Source organism: Odontomachus brunneus, unplaced genomic scaffold (genome assembly GCF_010583005.1).
Source record: "Odontomachus brunneus isolate Ranch 3 - 2012 unplaced genomic scaffold, Obru_v1 Obru_scaffold_039, whole genome shotgun sequence".
Lineage (NCBI taxonomy): Eukaryota > Metazoa > Arthropoda > Insecta > Hymenoptera > Formicidae > Odontomachus > Odontomachus brunneus.
In genome coordinates, this window is record NW_022639489.1 from 1,511,158 (window position 1) to 1,532,639 (window position 21,482).

Here is a 21,482-nt window from a genome sequence, read left to right on the forward strand (position 1 = left end):
GAGAGAGAGAGAGAGAGAGAGAGAGAGATGGGATGAAAAGGATAGTTTGGAGTTTTAGAATCGTATTTATATAAGAAAAGTTTATATGATACACACACATACACAGTGTGTCTGACAATTAATGACAAAACATTCGTATGCAAATAGAACGGATCTTATTGAAGAGGAAATTCCGCTATCATTCTGCAATTTTCGTCATAGATATATTAAGGCTCCTGGTCCCTCGTATTGTCTATCTCTTTTTAATGATGTCAGAAGCGAGAAAATGCATGTTAAAAGTTCTTGCGAAATACGTTAAAATAAAAATATATATCCATAAAGTACACTTGTAATCGATTAAACAAATTTATAAGATATTCCGTGCACTCTTTTTTTGCTCTAACAATCAATAATTTATTGTAAATTAACCTGAATAGAAATAGGCAAAAAATAGGTTAAGGAGATGAATTATATGTGACGTTAATTTACGACAAATTATTGATTGTTAGAGCAAAAAGAGAGTGCACGGAATATCTTACAAATTTGTTTAATCAATTGCAAATGTTATTTTACGGATATACATTTTTATTTTATTGTATTTCGCAAGAATTTTTAGCATGCATTTTTTCGCTTCTGACATTAAAAAGAGATAGACAATGCAAGAGATCAGAAGCTTTAAGTAGTTAAACAATATCAACAAAATGAGATTGCGGAAAGTGCTAAAACGAACTATGCGGACAATGTCTTATCTAGACAAAGTCTCATGCATATAAGCCATTTCATCGATGCATCGAATTCGTGGAAAATCTGGTAATGACACACGACGTGATACCAGAGACATGTAATTTATAATCTTCTTTAATGAGTAATTTAGTAACTATTAATTTAATATCTTAATAATTTTATTGCGACATATGTAAATTAATACAGGACTTTTGTATTTAAATTGACATGCTCTATCGGCACACGAACGTTATTGTGCTTTAATTCAGACACTCTGTATGTACGTATGTATATAAGTATGCATATATGTGTATGTGAGGATGTTCGTGTGAATGTGATAATATATATCTTGTATTTCTACTGATATATTATGTATATGTAATATATTTTATATATATTTTATATTTTTTATATATATATTTTATATATATTTTATATATATTTTATATATATTTTATATATATTTTTTAGCCGTTTATAAAGTCGTTTTCGTGTACTGTATGGACATTATTGACCTAATGTGCACCATAACTTTTAGTTCACAGCGAATTGAAAGAAAAAATGTTGGACAAATAGTGTTTAATGATAGATATAAAAATGAAAAAATTTTGACTGATATAAAAGTGTCTTATACAGAGCAATATAGTGAACGTAGTAAAACGTTGGACAAGATGTATCGAATAAATGGTGTAGGACCAGACAGTCGTTATTACAAGTTTGAAGTAAATGGAAGGGAGTACACGATAGAACAGTATTTTGTTGAATTTAAGAATTATGGAATACGCAACCCACTTTTCCCTTCTCTTTAGGTTGGCAAGAAAGATAGGCAGATCTATTTGCCTGCAGAAGTACGTAAGCCGTTTTATATTCTCTGAAACCGATCGAACGGCACCAGTAAAAAATTCGCTCCAATGTTTACAGTTATATAGAATTACACTTGATCAAGCGATTAATAGGAAACTGGACAAATTGATTGATAAATGTGACAGAATAATGGAAAACCCGAAGAAACATATAGATGATATATAAACAGCAGTAAAGCACATTTCGCATTATTGTCCGTTAAAGATATTATATCTTAATTTATCGTGTTATATATTTGCAGTTCGAAATAATCGATGTAAATAATAGTGTTGTTGTGCAAAGAGGGTTCCATTTGAAAATCGATGTTAAAAAAAAAATTTGATGCTACGATCTTACCTCCTCCGACACTTCAGTACGACGAGGAAACGTCGACAGTAAAGAAAGGAAAGTGGCAACCCAAAAAATTTAGTACAGCTACGGAATTAAGGGACTCTAAATGTACTGTCGTCAATGTCTGTAATGACGGGATAGATCATTACTTATACCCGTTTAAGGAAAATTTACAGAATCAAGGTTGAGTATGTGAAAAATATTATATTATAAAATAATAATATATATTTGTTAAATTTTAACCCTGTGTCCTATTCTTACAAACTGAAACGGCTAAAATCTTTGCACGTTACTCAAGGATATTACTTTGATAACATATGTTAAGTTCATAGGAAGTGAATCTTCTAATGTAAAGGTTTACCAAAACCTTCGTTAGTGTCGTTCAGAAGAAACCTCACAACAGTTGCAAAACTGCTGCCAACGTAGCGAAAAGTGCTTACTAAGCTCCTTTTTCTGCTGAACGTAGCCATTGTTTCTCGACGTATTGCATCGTGTCGCTAGAGAATAGTCGCAAGTCTCAGCCATTTTCGATGAGATCGTATTTACAGATCTCGTCCAACAGCATTGCACGCACTGACTCGCTAACCCTCTTTCACTAATTTCTCGAAATTTTATGTAATTGTTTGAAAAATGGTAAAACGGATCTTTTACACAAATTGATGAGTTTTACCAGCACGTGTGCATTCACGTATCTTGCGTTAGACTCTTTATATAATACAGACAGCAGGTACACGACAGCAGGTTGAAAAATTGAAATGAGGCGCAAATGGTGGTGGAGATGGCAGCCATATTTCGGAAAAGCACATATATCAATTGTTTCATTCTAATCGATCAACTTGGAAACCAAGAAGCTCATAATATTATGAGCTCTTCCGTTTATACTATACGCTCTTTAAGTCTTGAATTCTTTGTTTCACTCTTCTTGCTCTTTTTTCCTATATATGCTGATTTTGCCTTTCTGGGTTATGGCGGCAGAACTTACTTGTGCATCGTGTTTGAGCATACTTGATAACAATCTACGTATTATATAGAAGTTTGTGTATACACTTTTTAATGTATTAAAAGGATGAGAATAGTATTTATTCTGAGTATTTATATGACACAAATATAACTTGCTCATTAGAAGATACTTTACAAAAACATAAATAATAATATCGACAAACGGGGATATATATTATATAGAGCTGGTAGTTTATTATTTATGGTAATTTTATGTATTCAAAACTCGTACTATATGTATCTTACACACACACACACACACACATACACATATGTATATATCCTCAAAGATTATAAAGATAATGTATTTGTTACTGTTATATTTAATCATAATAATTATTATAGTAATTGTAGTATAATATAATAATAATTCAAATATGATAATTATAATATAATTTAATTATAATATAATAATAATTCAAATATGTTACTTTTCTTGCACCTAGATATTACTTTATTAATTTTTTCATGTTTTTAGCAACTGACCTTGGTATGAAAATGGAAGAAGCAAAATATTAAAGAATGACACTACAAAAAATTGAAACATTTCTCCGGGATAACAATTTTATCTTAATTGAATATTGTGAAACTATGCAATGTAGCAGTAATAAAGAATATTCTTCTAAAAGTAAGTGCAAAATTAAATTAATTATACATTTACTCAGAGTGAAATGTGTATAGGAACTTGTGTTTTATCATATCATCATCATCAATGGCGCGACAGTCCTAGTGAGGACCTTGGCCTATCTATCTCTCTCTTTCATTGTGGTGCGCAGATTATACTCAGGCATACGGGACCTACACAGTTTAACGCTGATTCCGGACGGCAAGTTTTGTTTGAGAGATTTTCGTGGCAAGGATACTTTCCGTGGCAATGATAAAATACTTCACACATTTCACTCTGAGTAAACGTATATAATTAATACCATTTAATTTAATTAATACCACTTGCTAAGACCTCCGAAAAGGAGACACGAGCCACCATAGAAGGAGGAGGGTATACTAGGTGGCGGCGGGACGCCGTGCGTTCGAGATCTTTTTCGTTCCAGAAAGAGAAAAATATCGAGAGCGCGGTCCTGCTGCTAGGCCGGGACTCGAACCCGGGTCTTTCGCTTGCTGGGCGACTGCTCTAAACCACTGAGCTACCTGACACTTCACGCTCACGACACTCCTCACGTATGAAAATTCCTAGCTCTGCCTGGAATCGAACCCGGGATGACCTCTAGCATAGCAGACCAGTGCGCTGTCTGCCACGCCATGCTCGCGCTCAGTTATATGTACATATGTGCTTTAATTGTATGATTATATACAATTTTAAGTGGTATACTGAATCTGACGTAAGACACGCCAATATTGGTTTGCAGGCAATAAAATATATAAATCTGTGAATTAAAACGATCCTTTACCATTTTTTAAATTATCACATAAAATTTCAAGAATTTAATGATCGTCAGGAATGAAGGACAACATGAAACTGAAAGTTACATGCTATTTCTGAATAAAAATAAATATGAACGAAAGAGTACTTAAGATTATTTGAGTATACTTGTAAAATTGTTCGAAAGGTATCCCTTTCCTCTTATAATTAATTAATAGTCGTATAATAAGTGGTGAAATGAGACATGCAGACAAAACAGACTTATTTCATCATTTATTATACGATTATTTATTGATCATCAGGCGACTTTTTTATCTATATTTATCTTTATTCAGAAGTGGCACATAATTTTCGTCAGCACGTTATTTCTATGAAATAAAGTTTATCTCTGTGAAAAAGATAAATTTTCATCCCAAGAAATAAATTTAAATATTTTCTTCTCGGTACGGTTAGGATCATGGAATTGCGTACATAGCAAAATTTATCAGTAAGTCAATTGATCAATTACCGTCAAGCACTCTTGAAAACGTAACTGTCCTTTATCAATTGCTAATTTATTTTTAAATCTGAATTTCTGTTTTTTATTTATATACTTCTGTGCGATGCTACCACATAGCTTTACAATACACGCGCAATGTTTCAAGGTTTTATATAATTATAAATATTTCCACTTTAATGAATCTTAATTTCAATACAACAATAAAATATTTCTTTTCTCAATCTTCATTGTGTTAAAAAATGGAGTATTGCAATAAAGATTTCTTATAGCATTTATTAAAAGTAAAAAAAGAGGAAACTATTCGATATTCCACTCAATATATTTAAACACGATATTTTCTTTCAACATCTCGACATATCTAGTGTCGATAAAGGCTGCGTTCCGATATTCGCTGCCAGTACTGAAAATCTATAGTGTACGCGACATGAACTGTACTGTTTCAGTATTGGTAGTGAATATCGGAACGCAGCCAAAGGAGCACCGTTCGCCATCTCTCCCTTTCTCACTCTCTCTCTCTCTCTCTCTCTCTCTTTCTCTCTTTCTGTCTCTCTGTCTCTTTCTACCTCGGCTCGGGTCGATCCCCTTTAAACGCGCGAATGCAACAATATGGCGGATCACGCTGTCGCGCCGGCACGCGCGTTGCATATCACGCTTTGACTCGTGGCATTCGGCGGAGTCGCGGAATCGTGTGCGGCACGCACATACGTACGCGTTCGCTCTTTTATACGGTCGTTGTCTTCCGGTTCTCCGATCGGAACCTCGTGCGGGAATAGAATCTGATCCTCGATCAAGTGTCGCGTCGCCGTGAGAAGATACTTTCGGCGTTCCTCGTCGCAGCTGTCATTGTCGTCGTCGTCGTCGTCGTGCCCGTCCTCGTCCTCCGGCGTCGTATTCTCTTTCGTCCAGTTATCGATCAGTACCCGGCACCGACGGCGATGTGCCGCCGCAGATGATGGAGCTGACGGCGCGCGACCTCGCCGACCACCGTCGCGGTCGATCCGCGTCCTCGCGGAATCTACGTCGCTGCTGAAGAAGAAGGAGGAGAGAGAAGCATCGGGAGAGGACGCGTGTGTGTCGAGTGTGTTGCTGCTCTGCGGATCGACGACGCTCCGGGTATCCGTCCGTCCATACGGCCGTTGACCGGTGACACTGTGAGTACACAGATGAATATCGCAAACACACGTTCTTAGATATTAGGTCTGTTCTTTTTGGCCGGACTGTCCGACTGTCTGGTGCACATACACTGGTACAGTAAGTTAGAGCGAGACGAATATATTTTGTTTTATTGCAATATATTGCACCAATTCAGGCGATTCAGCTGAAAAGAACAGATCTATTGTGTATGTATCGTGTTGCTGGAAATCGTGCGACAAGTGTGTACGAGACATATACGCGTTACACACACGTACAGATTCACACACGGGATGTACAGTCTGGTAGATCGATGTTGCGTTCCACTCGTGGCGGCGGCAGCGTTCGCCGTGGTCGAGTCTCTCTCCGCAATATTTAAGAAAAACATCGCGCGAACAAACAGGTGTACGTGTAAATTTTACAGCAATTCCGTTAGCTGATTTGAACTAAAAGTTGCGTCCATTATGATTTGTACGGCACTCATGTTTGATACATAACGACAAAATAGAAATACGAGAGAAATAGGAAAAGAATGATCAAAATTTGCTCGAAACAGTATATCGTGTAAAATGCAATATAGAAATCTGATAGCAAATTCGGTAGCTTGCATTGGTGCGCATTGAGTGCTTGCTAAGACTTGTTTACAGTACATTCTTATATTTATGATCGTGTCTTAAGTACATATTTAAAAATATTTTAGATAATAAAATGATTCGTATGGATGTTGTATATTATATTACTGGTTAAAAATATTTGAAAATTTATTTAAGGCAATCTTGAAATATAATAACATATGAACAAGACTTAGTGCGCACTGAGTGCGCACTAGTGCAAGTAACCTAATTTGCTATGAATATTACTTTTAGTAAGTCTGTTGCTGCATCAATATAACAACAAACTTACTACTGTATAATATGTAGATTTAACCATCAATTTTTTCGATACATTTGCCTCATGAGTACAATTGGAAAAGTTGCAGAGCTCCTCCATCGTTGATTGCCTCACGTCGTGATAATTTGGAATGTCTTCTTGCGCACATCAGCGCGTTATTTTAATACGTCAGTTATTCACACTGATTAACGCGTATTAACGAACGTATGTATTCGCTTCTGATCTAGATGGGTTCGCTGCCAAATACGGTGTGCAAAAAGAATTCTCTGTTCCGTGCGCCATCTACGAGATAATTCGCATAAGCTTTTATTTTCTCGCCGAATAATCAATGCAATTAATTAACGTATCAAAGTGACACTCCGGTTTTCAAATGTCGTCGGAAATAGAGGTCACCGATGTCCACCTGCTGAGTATCCGAATTGTTTTCGATTTTTTCTCGTCCGGTCTGTAGAAATTCATTTGCTTCGCGCGCGATAATATCGCGTGGCTCGCGTTTGTCTCGATGCTCCAGTATTTAATTAATGCATACAACGATGCATTTACAGCGGGATATTTTGCGCACCGAATATATACACCACTAATGAATAAAAATTGGTTGATAGAATCGACTAAAACGAGACACGATGTCGTGGTAGACTCGACGACATCCGTGCCAACTTAATGTTAAAAATAGAGAGGCAAGTCGAACGTCACACACAAGAGACCTGATATTTTGCGAGTGGCAATGGGGGAAAATCGGGGAAACAATCGCTCTCGGGAAATGTGCACAAATATTTTTCTGCACTGAGAGAAAAAGTGATTAATCTCATTAAGAATTATAGTTATTTTCGCCAACTGAAAAAAAAATATCTAAGAAATAGTAAATATTTATTCAGTGGATACTAATAACATATTGTACTGATATAAAATATTTTTTAAGTGAGAAAATGTGCATTTTCTTTAAATCTTAAGAGAATCTTAACTTTTCACGAAAGCTATTGTTTACTCTTTCTAAATAACAGAATTTAGATTTAAGTAAATCAGCACCATCAAATAAATATTCACTATTTTTTAGATATTTTTTCTCACAGTGTATACTGCTCGTCGTTCTCATAAAAAAGTAGTAGTAGCAATATGCACATAAGATTGTTATCACTAACACTAATAATAAACTAGTACTTTATTTAAAAAGTAAAATTAAATATTTAATTAAAAATGAAATAATGCTACATTATATAATAATATATAATTACATATATTATATATATAATAATAAAACATTTAGGCAAATACTTGTTACAAAGTATTCGTTACAAAAATAGTTCTCTCCTGGTAATAACTCTTTCATCGCGCGATTACAGTCACCAAATACGAAACACTTTCTTTTCCCAGCGTGTCATTCACACCGTATCACTGTGTTCGCAGAACGCGTTCTTGCTCACAAGCTGATAGACGTGACGCATCGAATCTGTCGAATCGAATCGAACGCGGCGTTATCGCGCTCAGAGGACCTCAATGTCGACGGGACACGTCACCATCGCGTGCCGTTTGTCAAGGAGGAAGGGAAATTGCCGCGCGATTTTCACGCCCCGCGTGCACTTTTCCGGAGGTGCGGGGCACAGTTTCGCAGACGTGAAATCGATCCGATCCGCGGCTGCATCTTCGACCTGGATGCAGCAGTCTTGCAGCGCGCGGTGTTCCTGGTCATTCCTTTCACTTCGTTGACGAGCGAACTCCGCGCGCCGGCGATTGACAACCGCCCGTGCCGATGCATGATGATTGTTAATGACTCTTCTCGCGCTTATCGCCCGGAAAAGCTCTTCCTTCGACTCCGCCGCGGCGTATTCGTCCTTACGAGCTGGTCAGTTGAATCTTATTGTCCTCCAGAGTGAAATTCTGACTTCGAGATCCGCTTTCCATGAAGCTTTCTCGTCCCATAGTCACGGTGTGACTCTTTCGCGTTATCCAAAGGAGGATAATCCCGAAAAACAAATCCTCGACATGAGATTTTTAGTTATTAATTAAAGGATATTGGTGCACTGTCGATCGCGTCCGCTAATCTTCTTTAATTAATAACTCGGAAATCTACTTCAAAATAATCACTTGCAAAATGGTAGAGGATTTTCTAGCTTGATCTAATCTACAGGCGTCGCTATCACAGCTCATCTGCCTTGTCGCGTGTGACCAATCTTCTTTAATTGGTAACTCGAAATTTTACATGATTGCTTGTGAAATAGCAGAGGAATTTTGTGTTCTGACCTAAACTACGCATGCACACGAGACACGTCAGTCACTCTGTATATATATACAACATTAAAAAAAACTATTATTTTTTATTTCTCTGGTACGTGCTTTATTTAAGCATCAGTTTATCTAATAATAAAGATATGCAGATAATAACAAGAGATATACAGATATTTAAATATTATGAGCTTTTCAGCACTGAATTTTGAAAATGGTCGACAATTCTGAATTTTATGTATAATATATGTGCGTATTAGAGTCTTTAATGTCATAATAGTTCTTCATCGAAATATCCCAGATAGCACAATGTCCGAAATTGGGTCATAAGACGTCTTTAAGATATCTTTAAGACAAGTTTATAAGATATTGTCTTAAAGATGTCTTAAAGATGTCCTAAAGACGTCTTATGACTTGATTTTGGACATTTGTACTGTCTGGGATTGTACGCAGTTTAGAAGATATAAAAAATAAAAATGATAAATAACGCGCTAGTCTCAAAGAACATGTATAAAGTGTCAGCTTCAGTCGCAAATATCAGCTCTCAGTATTTTTTCTAATCACACGAACAGTTAGACAACATTTCGGTGTGCGCGTAGCGCAAGTTTTGTCGAATTGCCATGGAACTCGCTTCACAATGCAACTACCTTAAGGAGAGAAGGAAAAGGAGAAATTATGATTTATCGTGTCGCTAGCTTCGCGCTCGTTCCTACCCTCGGCGACGATTACGAATGTTAATCGCGAGGAGGATGATTGAGTGCGCGAGAGATGTTCGCGTTCGGTAAATATTAATGACAAATTCCCACTGATCTCCCGCGGCCGAGGTGGATTCCTCATTATCGCATCGCGAGGCATCATGCGCAATCGATATACGTGCACGTATGAAAAGCCCGCTACCCAAGCGACGGCATGTGCATATGCATGCATGCATGTATGCATGCATGCGCCTGCTAGTTACGTGCATATGCGCCACGTTGCACGGGGTCGTTGCCCGCACGTGTTCTATTCCCATCACTAATACATTCACTGACAAGAAGCGGCAAAGCGTGCCGACACGGCAGGACCGGGTTTTTCACGAATTCGTAACGCAAAACGCGAATGGGAGTTCGCGGGGAACTGCGTGGTATTTAAAACACATCTACGAATGTGTATGTGTGCGTGAGTGTTTTATTTATTTATTATTCCTTGCAGCCTTTATATCGTCTGGTCGAAACTCGCGACTCATAACGCGGCTGTTTCGACATAAAAAAAAAGCGCGACACTGATAAAAACTTGGCGCTGTCTCCGCACTAAATCGTGCGATTGTGTGTCTCATAGCGTGATAAATATTAGTTAGCGCGTGGTAAATATTAGTTACTCCATATGTGTTAGTATACGGCAATATACGTGGAGAAAAAGAATTGGTTGAATTAAGGAATCAGACCAATGTAACGCTCTGAAAAAGCGTGTTTTTGGGAATTAATTGTGGGAAAATGGATCAAACGAATGTTTTGAAACATCGTATATTAATTAAGTAACCACTAAACTTTATATTACTATTTTTTTCTATTTAGGAAAACCTATAAATAAATATGTAGCATGTGGTCGAACTTACGACCGCAAAAATATACCGCCAACATACACGCTGCAATCGACGAGAAAGGTAGCGTCCGTTGTAGCGACTTGAAAGATAAAAAAACCAAAAAGTTTCTTAAATAATATGCTTGTAGTTTGGAGAATATGTCGGAAAAAATCAGAAAAATACATCAAACTTAATACCTTTTTTAATAGGATAAAATAACAGAAAGATATGAAATTTGGATATTCAATTTTTAAACAGCTATTATTTCTGCAACTTCCGTTCCACAGCTTAAAATTTAGGTTTATCCTCCAACTACAAGCATATTATTTAAAAAATATTTTGGTTTTTTGATCCTAGATCACTAAAACGGGTTGTCCCGCCGATTGCATATTTTTTGTAGTTGTGAGTTCAGCCACATGCTGCATATTTATTTATAGATTTTTCTAGATAACAAAAATAATATAAAGTTTATAGTATAAAATTAATAATATAAAGTTTAATAGTTACTTAATGAATACAATGACGTATTAGTCGTTCTTTCGCAATTATTCGCATAAGAAGATGTGCCAGTTTGACGGGCGACATCGCCGAGTAGTGGCGAAAATTAACGTGACATGGCGAGAATTCGACGAAATTCGCCTCGATATCTCGACGTGCTAGCAATAGTAAGACGTCAAATTTTGATAAGCTGTTTACGTTCCGCAATTCGCAAGCCTGAAAATCGAAAAATAAAATGAAGAACGAGGAAGGTGATAAAGCCCTGGGAAATATTACACGACGCGGAGAGACGTCGTAGCGTAAATAAAATTCCAGAGGAACGGGGAGAGGGTGAAACCACTATTCCATTCATGGGATTCGTTGGCTTAATGGGGTCTCGAGGACGAGTAGGGCGGGTCGGAATCCCTTCCTACGGGAAAGGATCCGTGAAGTTGAAGGTCACGCATCCCCTTGCGAAAGTACGCACCTTGGGCCTCGCAATCGATGGTGTCGGACCTTGCATCCCCCCCCCCTATCCCACGATCATGCGCGAGATTTATGTCTTAATTTTAAAGCACCATGAGAGGTGTTCTTGTCGGGCATGACGAAGCAAAAAATCCCATGTACTTTGCGCGCGGCGAGTTTCACCTCGTGATTCTCTACCACACTTTTGTATATACAGAAAAATGTGCATACTGCATTTGAGTAAACGTCACTTGTTTTAAGCCTTCCATAAGTTTATACATCCGCAAGTCTACCATGAGTTCACTATAAGCGTCAAATTTATTCTTAAAATACATTCTGTGTCCCAGTGAGTTTAGCAAGGGTATTTTTTTTGGCTAAAATTTTATGATATATTATAAAATTATTTAATGAATATACAGAGTGTTTCCTCTAACTCGACCATTTAAAATATCTCCGTTGTTTTTGATGATACGGGAAAATATTACAGGGAAAACTTGTTCGATTGGAAGGGACATATATTATGACGAGCGAAAAATTTTTCTCGAGGTCATAGTTTTTGAGATTTCGAGGTCATCGCGATTTTTTTAAATGGAATATCCCATATATTATTACATGTTCTTATAGCTTATCTCGAGAGCTTTCCAAAACACTATAATAAAATATTTTTTCGTTAAAAACTTTTCGAGTAATAACACTTGAAATTTCCAGCACTTTGATATAGAATACAAAATATCTCGTAAAATATTCATCTTTCGGTTATCTTGCCTTAATGCTTTTTTGCGCAGAATAATGAGACAAATTAATTAGCTTAAAAAAAAACAAAAAATTTTTTACATAATAAATATATAAAAATTTTTTTGTGCTTTTTTAAGACAATTAATTTGTCTCATTATTCTGTGCAAAAAAGCATTAAGGCAAAATAATCGAAAGATGAACATTTTACGAGATATTTATATTCTATGTCAAAGTGCTGGGAATTTCAAGTGTTATTACTCGAAAAGTTCTTAACGAAAAAAATATTTTATTATAGTGTTTTGGAAAGCTCTCCAGATAAGCTAGAAGAATATGTAATAATATATGGGCTATTCCATTTAAAAAAAATCGCGATGACCTCGAAATCTCAAAAACTATGAACAATTTTTCGCTCGTCATAATATGTGTCCCTTCCAATCGAACAAGTTTACCCTGTAGTATTTTCCCGTATCATCAAGAACAACGGAGATATTTTAAATGGTCGAGTTAGAGGAAACACCCTGTGTAATATATATAATACATAATACATATAGAATACATAATATATTATAAAGTTATTTTATGAATATTCTTGTGAAGAGAATAATTTTTTCTCTTATTCTACGTGACAATGGGTTATTTTAAAATTTGTGATGAGTATATTTTTAAGATCGTTATCAAGAAAATATTTTCTTAAAGATAGCTATTACTTAAAAGAAGGAAACTGAATAATTGAATAAGCACTTTTCTCAGCAGTAGAATGAGATTTTTCTGCATGTAACTCAAGTAGGAGTTGACAAGAGGGATGGAGCTATTGTTGGAAATTCGTGAAATATTTTCAAGAGGAGTTTGTTCTAGATTTGCCGACGAGTTTATATATGGAAGAAATATAGATTTCCATTTCACATCAAATTGTTTTCAATTTTCCCGTATTTTCTAGCCATGCAAGAATAAACTCAGAATATATGTGTTAAAGCACACAATATATTAGTAACACAGATTTCAGTTTTCGAAGTATAGATAAAGATATAAATAATGGAACGTGAGGAGAATAATAAATTAAGACAGAATGTCGATATATTCCTCGGTTACAAAATTCTATAGCTATTTTTGTTGTGAAATTGTCTCTATAAGTCGGCAAGAATATCGCGACTTTCATGTCTACTCTGTGTATACGTTTGTACAAATCTAATCGTTAAATATTGTTGGCTAAATAGCGTTGGCTAGATATGTTGTCTTTGTTTGTCAAAAGATGTGTTTGATCAAAATACGCGATTCTATTCCCGTCTCGTTAAATTAAATCAGATTTCATGCATGACTTCAATGGTGAAAGCACAAGGAAAATTGCGAGTGTCGAGCTACAGTAAATATTTTAAAAAAGACTTTTTGTGTCTTTATGGTTGCCTTGCTCTATATACTTTTGATTTATTTTAGCAGAGTGCGCAGAAATGATGTTTCCTGCTGCTATGTGCAATATCTAATTTTCTCGCGATTTTCCAGTCCGCAAATATTTACTTAAAATACCGCAAAGCACGTATCAAGCGCAAAACGCACAGCGCGCGCTGCTGAGAAAATACACTTCCAATGAAAAGGCTAATAAATTCGAGCGACCAATTCAAGCAAAATATTCATACGCTCTACTCCCGTCTACAGAACGCGAAATACCGCGCTTTCGTGTGTATTGCAGCTTGAAAATTGCATACTTTACGCGTGTTTTATGTATTATTTCAAGCTGTAATATTTCACATGTCCATTAAGCGAACTCGAAATAGCGACCGGTCTAACTTAACGGGCGCGCGCTTGTCGGTGCGCCTTTTAGCCGCGCAAAATCACTTCCGACGCGCAAAACGTATAATCGGTTGAACGCGGACGCTTCTGGGGCGTCCCCCGTTCCCCCAGCGTCTCGGGGGGGTGAGTCTGAGCCCGGTAAGCAACCCTCCGCCCACGCTACGCGCGTGAGTCCTCTGTCCCTTCTCGTTCTCGTGCGACGCTTACATTATGCATTTCCATCGGGCGGCGAGCTCGTGTCGCTGTTTACCCACATACGCGCGGCATATAATCGTCAACAAACCCTCGGGCGACCCTCCTTCTCCCTCAGTCTACCAGAGTCGTCCAGCGGCCCCCCTCTCGCCACCCACCCTTCCCCGCCATCGTAGCCCTCTCCCTCCTGCGGCTCGCTTAGATGCTCGGACTCTCTCCTTCCCCTACCTTCCAACCCCTTCGTCTTCCCGCCTCTCTACCTCGCGGATTCACGTGACCGGGACGGTCTATTGATTCCTCGAGGGTAGTGCATGCGCCCTCGCGCACGCGATCTCTGCTGCCAAAGGGGTTCGCGTGGATAGGGAGGGGTTGAGTTCGGAGGAGATCCCAGGTGGAGGGGATGGATGCTGCTGCTGGAAGCGGGACGCTTAGAGGGGGAGGAGGGACAAGATGTACGATATCGGGCGCGAAAGAGAGAGGGAGCGAAAGGGGTTGATAGAGGTGGTAAGGGAAGTGGATAGCGGTGCGTACTGGACGTCGTCCTGTCTCGTGGCTCTTTTTTTTCTTTCGCGTGCGTTCATGGCGATGGTATATTTTTATGATGGGACAGGAGCGAGCGGTCGCGGAGTTAAAATGAAAATCGAGGTGCGAGTAGGGTGAGCCACGCGGCGACGCGCACGCGGATCCTGCGAATCTGTTAACTGCTCGCGATCTTCACGCCGAGTATCGAGCAACTACGTCGCTATTCTCGCAAGTGGTAGGTTACTTGAGGCAAGGATGAGTGACAAAACGGATCACTTAGTGGTACGTCGTGATATGCCATATTGGGAGAATTCGGCTTTCATTATTGAGCTTGAGTTTCTGTTTTTGGAAACCCTCTCGCCAGAAATATCACATCCAAGAGCGACTAATGAAATTTCGTCGCTCATCTTAACGTGTCTCCGTTTAATTATCCAAATCTTATGGAATCGTTATACCAGCCGCTGGAGAGTTGCAGACTTTGCTGACGAATCGTTTCATTCTCCGAATCGAACGTAAGGCCTCTAATGCGGACATTGCCAGGGACCGAGCACAATTTATGCGTACAACATTTCGTTGTCATTATATTCGCAAACACTGTCGTCTCATCGTAGCCTTTTGATCTCCCAGTTTCCGGTTAATCCCCTCCACATCCCCTCCCACCCAACTCGTTAACTCCCAACTCACGAGGATAGGATTTTCGTTTCACCCCTGTGGCTTTTTTAATATCAATTCAAATTTCGCAATCCCCGGCCAATTTTCACGCCACCCTTCCGGGCTCTTTAAACGCCAGCCTCGCGAGCCCTGGCCAATTTTACAGGCCAGGCCGCCCTCTCTCTTTGCGCCTTCCAATACCCAGAACGATCGGCCATCCCGGCGTCTGGATCCGCGGGCTCCGTATACGCGATCGAGAAAATTCGGCCGGACGTATTCCTGGTTCCGTCGCGGAATTCGCGTTGCCTCGATTCCCACCACCGGGGAGCGGCGGCGGCGGCGGCGGCGGTGGTAGTGGTGGTGGTGGTGATAGCGACGGCGTGCTCGGGCGCTAGTGAGGCGGTCGGGGGTTGCGAGAAGGGGTGGCGAAGAGAGATGGAGAGAGAGAGAGAGGGCAAGAGAGGGTCACCGAGGATCGCGGAGACTCAGTTTCACTTGTGTGGCGTCCGTGTCGCGATCAGCATCCTCTCCAGGTCGTCATGACCTGCCTGGTTTCGCGCAGCATCAGGTACGGACCCCGAGACGGCACCCGCGTTGTACCCGTTGTGCGTCCTGAGTGCTCTTCCTCTCGTCCATCTCCTGCTCCTCTTCCTGCTCAGCCGCATCGAGCGCGTCCTCGATTCAACGCTGTCATCGGGAACGTTGCGTCGTCGGAGGGCAGGCTGTGCCGTCGGTATTGTTGAGAGAATTACCCCCCCTGCGCCGGAGGGGGTGCTACACACACGGGAGGGAAAGTCTATGTATGGGTCGCGCGGTGATAGCATCGACTGTGATCGTGCGAGTGTTTAACCTCGTGAACGAGTTCGAACGAGCGGGCTTCTCGGAAATTCGCGAGCTCTCGTTGAAATGCGTTGTATAATGGTAGACGGGGCTGATTTGCTTCCTCCCACTCTTTCTCCCGTTTCTCCTGTTTCCATCGCCCGCGGTGATTACGCGTTATCGTCGCATATTCGCGGCTAAATTGCATGAGAATGCCATCACTCTCCCTCTCTCTGTCTCATTTCTTCCCCCTTCCTCTCTCTCTTTCTCTCTTTCGAGTATCGACTTTCCCTCGTTGGGTATCCTGGTGATCCTCGTGAGGTGATAGAAACTACGTCTTGTCGTCGACAACACGGGAATCTATTGATCTCCGCATTTTCGCGCAAATCTATATTACGAAGTATCTCTCGCTGATCTGCGGACTCCTCGGACGAGTCGAGCTTCGTGGTGCTACAAAATCGTTCCGAGACATATCTCGGAGACCACATCGAGAGGGAAGAGTTTGATACTCGCGGCTACAATTGCGCAATAAAAGTATTATTGTCGAAGAAAGATCATGTTCGCAGTAAGCGACGGTAATGTAAGATTGAGAATGATCACTCTTTCTTTCCGTCTTGTCATTTTTCTGTTAAGTTTTAGTTGGGAGTTTGGACAGTCTGAAAGAAAATGGGAAGTTTTTGTTAAGTGTCTACAAAAGTGTACTACATAAAAACTCTAGGTATATAATTAAAGTAAATGAAGGATCGTTTGTAACGTTTAATATATATACTTTTTTAAAGTGAATCAGTGAATCAGTCACTGATATCAGTTATAAGTATAGCATATTTTTATAAAGTTAACATAACCTCAAATTTGATTTAATTTGTGAATCAAGAGCTAGTAGCTAGCTAGTATAGGCTAGATCAAATCTTCCAGCTTGTTACTAATTCATTATCGATTGATTATTCATTATACATAATATACATGATTATTCATAATATACATTCGGATTTATAATCTATAAATCCAAATGTATATTATAATGAATAATCAATCCGAATGTATATTATAATGAATAATCAATCCGAATGTATATTATAATGAATAATCAATCCGAATGTATATTATAATGAATTAGTAACAAGTTTGGACAGTCTGAAAGAAAATGGGAAGTTTTTGTTAGGTATCTACAAAAGTGTATTACATAAAAACTCTAGGTATATAATTAAAGTAAATGAAGGGTCGGTTGTAACGTTTAGTATATATACTCTTTTAAAGTGAATCTAGCCATTGTCTAGTCATTGTCTAGTCACTTCTCCTAGTAGCTAGATAAATAAGTTAGCTGACGATTAAAGAAACGAAACTACAGTTATGAGATGAAAAATCATAAGTAGTTTCTCACCAGCAATGCAACGTTCAATTCTGCTTTTTCGGTATTTTTATAAAGTTAACGTAACCTCAAATTTGATTTGATTTGTGAATCAAAAGCTAGTATAGCACTGAGCAGTTTTAGTGCTGTACTTATAGCTGCAAATCAATGTATATTTACTGCTTTCAATGAGGTTTCACTGATTCAGTTTAAGAGAGTATATATATATATATATATATATATATATATATATATATATATATAAGAAAGTTTTTTATCTAATACGAAATTAAGAGAAACGGCTCTAATGATACTCAATCACAAATTAAAACGGGAATTAATAAGGAAATGAGACAAGCAAGAGCCAAAGAAAATGCCGAGATCTTTTGGAATTAACAATTATACAAAAATTTCTTCATCAAACAAATAAATACAAATGCGTCGAACAAATCTAATATTTTAATCTGCTAATTAAAGTCTAAAAAAATACCAAATCAACGTTGTTCATTTTATTCGAAAAAAAAAGTTGTTAATCCTTCGAAATCGGATGATTCCATTTTCCATTTCATTGGATCAACACGACAAATCTTTTGCGTCAACCTAATAATAACTTCATACGCGTATTCCTGCTACTACTTATCTTTAGGACGACGTAAGAAGTAGTTAGCGCTGGAGATAACAATAATTTCAGTGAAGTTAACCATTTTGTTTTCTCTCGGCGTAGCTTTTGCCAACTGTTTACAATCTTGCTCAGTTCACGTCAGTCATATTAGCATCAATTTCCTTTAGTCGCTATTCCCGATAGACTAATATGTATGTAAACTTTACAGCAACTCGAAGCACATTAAATCACGAAATTCAGCAATGTTGAATCCCTCGTGACCGATCAGATTGCGCCCAAATTCATCGCACAGAATAACGAAATGGAAACACGAAAAAAATGGGTAAAATATGCTTCAAACAATGTGTCGTATTAAACGAAAATCTGTGTATAAGTTTTAACAGATTTGATGCCGCGACGATACGACAAAAATTTACATTGCATGATGTGAATTTAATACATCTATTCAACACAGTAGGGTGTTGAAAAAAAGGGTCACATATTTTGATAGCAGGTAGTATTGATCAAAACAAGAAGAAAAGTTCTAATTAACATGGGTCCTAAGACTAATATCTTCTAAGATACAAGCTATTTTGTTATTTGAGCTCTTTGTGTCATTTTCTTATTAGTCGTGTCATCTTTAGAATGTAATGAACAAAGGAGTAGGGGAGAGTGGGGTACAATGGGGATATCTTTTTTCTAGGTGCCTTAAAAAATAAAAAATTAACAAAGAGAGATAAAGAAACAATTTTTATTTTAATATGAAATGTAATCATTTATCTTCCTATAGAAAAACTGAAGTAAAAAAACTGAATGTATGATAACAAAATAAAAACTCTTTTTTTACAAAAAAACAAAAAATTTTAATGCTGACTCAGCATTAGAGGAGGTGCTCTATGTGATTGCCATTCACTCTCACGCATGTTTCAGTCCTACGTCTTAGAGAATCACGCACTCTTTCAAATACACCTGGCTGGTCAGATATCCCCATTGTACCCCACTCTCCCCTACTCCTTTGTTCATTACATTCTAAAGATGACACGACTAATAAGAAAATGACAAAGAGCTCAAATAACAAAATAGCTTGTATCTTAGAAGATATTAGTCTTAGGACTCATGTTAATTAGAACTTTTCTTCTTGTTTTGATCAATACTACCTGCTATCAAAATATGTGACCCTTTTTTTCAACACCTTGTATGTTTATTACGTAAATGCAATCAAAAGAATTGAACAGTTTTCCATCATCGATTGTCTCATGTCGTGATAATCATGAAATTCTATCTAGATGACGTTAGCTTTTTTGCTTCGCTATCGATACGACCGTCCGTTCGTGGTGCGCATTTATGTCGCGCGCAAATTCGGCGAAAGCTGGCTCACACCGCGGATGTGACAGGTGCGACGAGTGACGGAGGCGTGATATCGACAACCACGCGAAACACCGAGATCGACGTGGCACGCGCGGAGGGAAAGCTGTCACGATACGGATCTTAGAATTTCAGATCGACCGTATCTCCGTACACTAATACGTCGTTTAATACATCGTAAACGCGTCGCAAATATACAACTGCCATGTAACGTGCTGGAAAATTATAATGCTGTATATAAATTGAGTTCGTACAAAAGGACTCTGTTATACTCGTCAAATAAAACAGAAAACGAAATTATCCAATCTAGAAGGATTAATAGTTTTTATGAATAAAATGAACACGTAAACTCGGTATTTTTATGCATCTAACGAGGACTTCCTACTTTTCTCCCGATATCCAAATTTCTTACTATAATTTAATAGAAAAGTAACAAATCCTTTGCAATCTAGAAATCATCTTTTTATATGGATGTAGAACTGAAATCATCGGGATCTAAGCGCTAAAAAATCTTGTTTTACACCGTAAGCCGTAAGTGAATTGACCAACAGTAGATTATTATTGCACGGAAAAAAAAAGATTTGGTTGAATTAACCAAATATCTGGTCGAAATTCCGATTGAAGTAACCCGAATTCTGTTTAAGTTAACAAGATTTTTGATTGACTTAAACAGAGTTCGGGTTACTTCAATCGGAGTTTCTGGATCGTTCATTTTCGACCAGATATTTGGTTAATTTAACCAAACATTTTTTCCGTGTGGACTAATCAAGTGTTGTTGAATCTGCTTATTGCTTGTGGCTTTGCCAGTAGAAATTGAATCTAGTCGATCTCTAGTCACGTAAATTTCTGCCTCACATCACTGCTGGCCAGTAATTTAACGCTCACTTCTCCTAGTAGCTAGATAAATAAGTTAGCTGACGATTAAAGAAACGAAACTACAGTTATGAGATGAAAAATCATAAGTAGTTTCTCACCAGCAATGCAACGTTCAATTCTGCTTTTTCGGTATTTTTATAAAGTTAACGTAACCTCAAATTTGATTTAATTTGTGAATCAAAAGCTAGTAGCTAGCTAGTATAGGCTAGATCAAATCTTCCAGCTTGTTACTAATTCATTATCGATTGATTATTCATTATAATATACATTCGGATTTATAATCTATAAATCCGAATGTATATTATAATGAATAATCAATCCGAATGTATATTATAATGAATAATCAATCCGAATGTATATTATAATGAATGTATATTATAATGAATAATCAATCCGAATGTATATTATAATGAATTAGTAACAAGTTTGGACAGTCTGAAAGAAAATGGGAAGTTTTTGTTAGGTATCTACAAAAGTGTATTACATAAAAACTCTAGGTATATAATTAAAGTAAATGAAGGGTCGGTTGTAACGTTTAGTATATATACTCTTTTAAAGTGAATCTAGCCATTGTCTAGTCATTGTCTAGTCACTTCTCCTAGTAGCTAGATAAATAAGTTAGCTGACGATTAAAGAAACGAAACTACAGTTATGAGATGAAAAATCATAAGTAGTTTCTCACCAGCAATGCAACGTTCAATTCTGCTTTTTCGGTATTTTTATAAAGTTAACGTAACCTCAAATTTGATTTAATTTGTGAATCAAAAGCTAGTAGCTAGCTAGTACAGGCTAGATCAAATCTTTCAGCTTGTTACTAATTCATTATCGATTGATTATTCATTATAATATACATTCGGATTTATGATCTAGCCATTGTCTAGTCATTACTTATCAAATATGATAAAAAGTAAATGGCGTTGTCTATTTTAAAATACATTATTTAGCTACTGTATCACTATTAGCATCTTAAAATTAGATATTCATACAACATAACATCTAAAATCGAGACATAAGACGTCTCTCAGACGTTGGAATGTAAGACGTCCATAAAATGTCTTTAAGACGTCTTTA

General features: G+C 37.7%; 1 protein-coding gene and 1 non-coding gene across 3 annotated transcripts in view; one reads left to right on the forward strand and one right to left on the reverse strand.

The window, feature by feature from the left end:
- Positions 1–3,974: 3,974 nt before the first annotated feature.
- Positions 3,975–4,047, reverse strand: Trnaa-agc. The gene has a single exon. It is a non-coding gene; the product is annotated as a tRNA-Ala (tRNA).
- A 1,306-nt stretch (positions 4,048–5,353) lies between these two features.
- The window catches only part of LOC116844141 (protein FAM13A), a 113,127-nt gene continuing 96,998 nt past the window's right edge, over positions 5,354–21,482 (forward strand). Inside the window, exon 1 of one of the 2 annotated variants that reach the window (XM_032815304.1) lies at positions 5,354–5,923. The gene's annotated coding sequence lies outside the window, so the exon portion shown is untranslated. Of the gene's footprint in view, positions 5,924–15,823; positions 15,971–21,482 lie in introns of those variants that run through there. The other variant, XM_032815305.1, reaches the window with a different exon arrangement.